Here is a 6,000-nt window from a genome sequence, read left to right as displayed (position 1 = left end):
CATTTCAGCAGGCCTGCAAGACGGAGATGTTCCACCAAGCTTATGGTTGAGGCCAGTGTCAGGACCATCATTGAGCCTCCCACTGGTCTCCGGTATTCGAGTACAGCTCGTGTGTCTGTCTACCTCCTCTTTGTATGCTGGGGGCAGGAATGTGTAGCCAACTATATCCAGTTTTTGTATATATATAATTTTAATTGCTGAATTTTATTGTAGAATCTGCTGTGAAATTGTATTTTATGACTGTTGTACCCCGTCCTGAGCCCACTTGTGGGGAGGGTGGGTTAAACACCGAATAAACTAAACTAAACTTTAACTTTGATGACATTGTTATCAACTGTGGATTTAAAGAAGCTGTATATATAACAATTAGTTATGAAACTGGGAACCTCTGTTACTGTTCGAGCCGGAAATGTACTTTGCACTTTGGGGCACTATTTCACTTTATGAATTTATTTTGCACTGAAAAATACTAAAAAATCTATTTTGACATATTACTGTTCATTATTCATTGTAAAATACAGGTTAGAAAATGCTTGTATTCACAGTGCGTTTTTGTTTCACTCTATTAACCAGCAGCAGGTATTAACATCTCCTAGCCATGGGCCATTTGAGACTAGATTGAGAATGTGTATTCAGCTACTGGTCATCATATTTCAAAAAGAACATTGCAGAGATAGAAATAATACAGAAGAAGACAACCCAAATGATAAGGGTGTTGGAGCACCTTTCCTGTAAGGGAAGGCTGAAGAGTCTGGGACTTTTCAGTTTAGAAACAATGATTTGGGCGAAGGGAGACATGATAGAGGTTTATAAAATTATGCACGGGGTATTGAGAGTTGACAGAGAACAGTTCTCTCGCAATACTAGAACTTAAGGGCATCCAATGAAGATGATGGGCAGCAGATTCAAGACAGACCTCAAAAAATACTTTGGGGAGATGAGTGATTCAAATGTGAAATTCACTGCCAGATGATGTAGGATGGTCACAAGCATAGATGGCTGTAAAAGGGGATTAGACAGATTCATGAAGGGTAAATATCAAGGGTAAGTATCAGTGGCTACTAGCCCTGCTGAATAAAGGGAACCTCCACATACAGAGGCAGCAAAACCTCTGAATACCAGTGCCAGGAGGCAACATGAGGGAAAGCCTCGCCTCTATGCTCTGTTATTGGCCTGCCAGAGAAATTTGTTGGCCACTGTGTGTGACAGGATGCTGGACTAGACTGATCTGATTCAGCAGGGCTTTTCTTACGTTAAATTCCCACCCAAATAGAAGGGAAAGTTTGGCTGAAAGTAAGCCAGGAAAAAAGCAATACATGAGTAAGGAACTTCAGAAACGCACACTTTTGAGAACAAAACACTTTAATGACATTTAAGGCTGGGTTTGGATTTTCTTTTACACCCCCAACAGTGGAGCAACCCCCTTCCCCAGATAATTTTTAAAGTCATACCTGTTATGTAATTATTGGACTGGTTCACTTTAACTCGGCCATGGCCAAGCACCTGATTATGCTATCTTATTGGAAAAACGTTTAATCACAGCAAGTATAATTGGCATGATCATGGTCACAGTTAATACAGAGGAGCTGCCACTTGAAGAACAATCTGAGCTGTGCATGCAGTAGCGTAGGCACAGCGGCTGCAAACGAGGAAGGTCAGAACAAGGAACAAGACGGTGCTCCAGTGCCTTGTTCCACCTCCAGGAAGTACACAAGTTTTGCACAAGCACATCAATGAAGTCAGCCCCAGCACAGGCAACAAGCATTAGAAACTCTGCTCAGAAAAGGCCAAGCTTACAATAAACAGGAGAGCCAATAAGTGACAGTTCTGACTCACTAAATAACCCCCTCCTCCCCCTCCCCCACCCATAAGACACAATGGTTTAGGAAAAAAGATAGCACAGCTTCCCATACCCCCCTCCCAATAGGTACAAGGGGTTGGTCCCTTCAACCCCCCAGACAGTAAGTCGGGCTCAGTGGAACACAATTTTAGAATCAAACGTCCTTCAGTCTCCATCAATGTTGCTGTATAGTCATTTATATATTTACAGATAAACATACGTTTGCCCAGCACCACAAAAGAAAAAACTAAAAAAGACACATAAAGAAATACCATCTCCCTCCCCCCGCCCCCCCGACTCTTGAGGACACAATCCAGGCCTGCAGGGAACTTCCACCAGACAGGATGGCTTCTTTTTGCAAAGAAAAATGGCTAAATTATTCTGACATAGGGGAGAGTTGCAGTGGTCAGGAACAGAGAGGTAAATACTCTTCCATGATTACAGAAGGGTGAACTACGGATGGGGATGAATGAAAACTGTCTGGGATTAGGAATTTGAGATTAGCATGGAAACTGTTTATAAAGAGGTATCTTTGTGCCCCCCTCACAGCCACAGGAAATGGTTGAGAGCACTTGGGAGCATGCAGCTTTCCCCTCCAGTAGAGGCTAGCCAGGTGGAGCATCTTGGCAGAGCCGTCCAAAAAGGCTTGTTTTGTGGCCAACAACTAGCCCTCCTCCTGAGATACAAGGGCATCAGTCTCCCGCTGCAGTCATGGAGCCATTCAAACCAGAAATGACACAATTTCTCCTTTTCTAAAAGGCTTCTTCATCAAACCTCATCAGTTGTTGCCACCTGCCACTATTAGCGCCAACAGATTGAAGGAACAACGCACATCCCTGCTCTCTCTGCACATTCCTCCCCTCCCCTCTGCCAATGCCTACTCCAGAAGGACAGGCGAGGGCAGCCACATGCACTGGAATAGGGGCAGATGCAGAGACCAGTGTCAAGACCATTGTATAATAATTTACCAAGTTTCAATCTGTGGATTTTGTACAAGTTGCCAGAAGGGAAGGAGGCAAGAAGAGGAGGGGAGGGTTGGTTTGTGTTTGTAAAAAAATTGTTCATTGCAGGCCTTGGTGAAGTTTTGAGACAGGCTGTGCAGAGCTCTTAGGACCTGAAGACACCATTGTCACCTGTCCCCTTCCCTTGAATCCATTTGATTCTTCTTTGACATCACCTCCTTTCACACTATGCACAGTGGAAACCCCCTCAAAAGTCACATTCTGGTCAGCTGGGAAAAGAGAAGGCAAGAATTTAGACAACAATATCTCCACTTCTTAAAAAAATTTAAAATAATCCATTCTGGATTTGAAACTTTGTTTAAAGCCAACTCAAGCAGTGGCTCTTTTTACTTTTGACTTCATTTTCACTTTGCACTTTCATTGTTTTTACAAAAGCCAGTATTCATGTGAACAATCTATATTACTCTGATATGCCAACTTCTTGCCTAATACATATTTAAGACCCAATTCACAAAGACACATGCACCATTATATATTTTGCCACTCAATGATTTTCAAGTGAATGTATGACCTGCCTCCACTGAAAAGCACTGCATTTGCAGAGACAGCTTGAAAAATCTATTTGTACTGGTCGGCCTTGCACATTCAAGTCACGGTTTGATGCTACAATAGGTGAATGAGGACTGAACTTGTGGGAAGTTACCCTAAACCATTTCACAACAGCATCCATGCACAGAAAGCATTAAGCCTATCAGAGTTTCCAGCCCCTTAGCCATGCCTGTCTAATCTTCGAGGCTAATAAGCATTGTTTTGGGGAGCTTGTAAAGAACAACATCTTAGTAAATATGGTTGTTGTGGGTTTTCCGGGCTGTATTGTCGTGGTCTTGGCATTGTAGTTCCTGACGTTTCGCCAGCAGCTGTGGCTGGCATCTTCAGAGGTGTAGCACCGAAAGACAGAGATCTCTCAGTGTCACAGTGTGGAAAAGATGTAGGTCATTTGTATCTACTCAGGAGGGGTGGGGTTGAGCTGAGTCATCCTGTAAGAGTTTCCCAGGGTGTGGAATGCTAATGGCGGGAGGCTTCACTGTATCCTGAGGAGGTTCTTTTGCATATGGATTGGTACTTGATGTGCCAATCCATGAACATGAAAGACACTGCAGACTTGGACAACCTGAAAAATCAGCAGTGGCTGAACATAGCCTAACGCAAACAGGGCACAGTATCTTATTCCAGGACACCCAAATACTGGACAACACTTCCAACTACTTTGTCAGACTGCACAGGGAAGCCATTGAAATTCACAAGCATAAGCAAAACTTCAACAGGAAAGAAGAAACCTTAAGAATGAACAGAGCATGGTTTCCAGTTCTGAAAAACACCAGGCTAACAAAACATTCTATCCCCGACAATAGCCCTGCAGAGAAGATTAGCACATCAAGTACCAATCCATATGCAAAAGAACCTCCTCAGGATACAGTGAAGCCTCCCGCCATTAGCATTCCACACCCTGGGAAACTCTCACAGGATGACTCAGCTCAACCCCACCCCTCCTGAGTAGATACAAATGACCTACATCTTTTCCACACTGTGACACTGAGAGATCTCTGTCTTTTGGTGCTACACCTCTGAAGATGCCAGCCACAGCTGCTGGCGAAACGTCAGGAACTACAATGCCAAGACCACAGCTATACAGCCCGGAAAACCCACAACAACCATCGTTCTCCGGCCGTGAAAGCCTTTGACAATACATCTTAGTAAATAATTCAAACAAAGCAAAAAACAACTGCCTTAAAAGTAGACACTGTCTCTGGCACCTGCTTTAAAGTAAGCTGGAAGGGGGAAATAGAAGTCTAACTGAAGGAGCTTCTGTAACACTGAACAGAATTACTTTCTTGCCCCAAGTTTCATTCTTTGGAGGAAAAACAGCTGCAGTTCTACCTGCTAGCCTCACGGTGATGCTGTGAAGCTTCAAGTATATAAACCCAATGCTTTTTAAATTTTGTCCTACAGACCATACACATTTGTGTATGCTTCCTGACCTGGGATTCCAATAGAGGCAAATTGTTACAGAGAGGCCACTGTGCCTTATTTGGGCAGTATATGCAAATGCAATATGTTGTGCATTCCAGCATGTGCCTTGGGTTGCTGCAGCTGCATCACCAACCTGTTCCTTGTGCAAAACATCAGCATCGAAAACCACTATTTAGGGGGATGCCAAACACTCCTGCTGTTTGTTGTCACTCCACTTATCGCTATTTCCCCCACATGGACCCTACAGCTGCTCTTCCACAACTGCTACTGTGCTGAGAATGGCTCTGCTTCTCTCTCCTGTATAAAGAGAAGGCTGCTGGTCTTTTGCACTTACCAGCAGGAAACAAGAGCTTATGTGTGTTTAAAGTGCCATCAAGGCACAGGCAACTTATGGTAACCCCTGCTGAGGTTTTCAAGGCAAGAGATAAACAGAAGTGGTTTACCACTGCCTGCCTCTGTGTAGCAACCCTGGACTTCCTTGGTGGTCTCTCATCCAAGTACTAACTAGGGCCGATCCTGCTTAGCTTCTAAGATCTGAAGAGATCCGGTTAGCCCGGCCCATCCAGGTCAGGGCAAACAAGAGTATACTGATCTCAGTATAACTGCAGCACTGGGCTGTGTATGGCAATAGCAAGATGAGTACACGTGGTTGGCTTTCTTTATCATAATCTCAAAGGTGTACCACGAATTGGCTGTAAGTTAGTACAGTGACCCAAGAGATCTACATGTACTTAGATGAGCATTGCCCAGCACAGGACAGAGTAGAAATGAATGTTGATGTAGTAAGCTGCTTTCCTAGGGGGCATCCAAATATAAGCCTGGCTACTGTATTGGCTACAAACTGGGAACCAATATGGATCTCAGCTAGTATGCTGTTGGCCTATGGCCACCAGGCACAGGGACAGAAAATTACAGTTCCTTATATCAAGAAAATGGAGTGTAGAGGACAGCTGTTCTTATGAATGATGGCCTCAATACTTCACCACCCTTTACTTCATCTCTAAAACACGCTGCTCCTCCTCCTGCCTCCCCTTCCCATTATGCAATTCTCTAAAGCTGGATCTCTCCAAATGCTGTTCAGAACGTTGGGCCCCATTTCTGCTGCAAATAAGGAAAAACTGTATCCCATTTCCTCCTCCAGAAAAGGGAGCTAGGATCATACCTAGA

The 6,000-nt window shown here is 44.0% G+C and overlaps 1 protein-coding gene across 3 annotated transcripts in view; it reads right to left on the bottom strand.

Moving 5' to 3' along the window:
- Nucleotides 1-1,350: 1,350 nt before the first annotated feature.
- HRAS (HRas proto-oncogene, GTPase) overlaps nt 1,351-6,000 on the bottom strand; it is a 120,960-nt gene continuing 116,310 nt past the window's right edge. For all 3 annotated transcript variants that reach the window (XM_054971492.1, XM_054971491.1, XM_054971493.1), the window contains one exon: nt 1,351-3,071. The gene's annotated coding sequence lies outside the window, so the exon portion shown is untranslated. The remainder of the gene's footprint in view (nt 3,072-6,000) is intronic.

The sequence above is a fragment of the Eublepharis macularius genome, chromosome 2 (assembly GCF_028583425.1).
Source record: "Eublepharis macularius isolate TG4126 chromosome 2, MPM_Emac_v1.0, whole genome shotgun sequence".
NCBI classification, from domain to species: domain Eukaryota; kingdom Metazoa; phylum Chordata; class Lepidosauria; order Squamata; family Eublepharidae; genus Eublepharis; species Eublepharis macularius.
The sequence above is the reverse complement of the archived record's forward strand: the minus strand, read 5'-3'. Positions and strand labels throughout refer to the sequence as shown.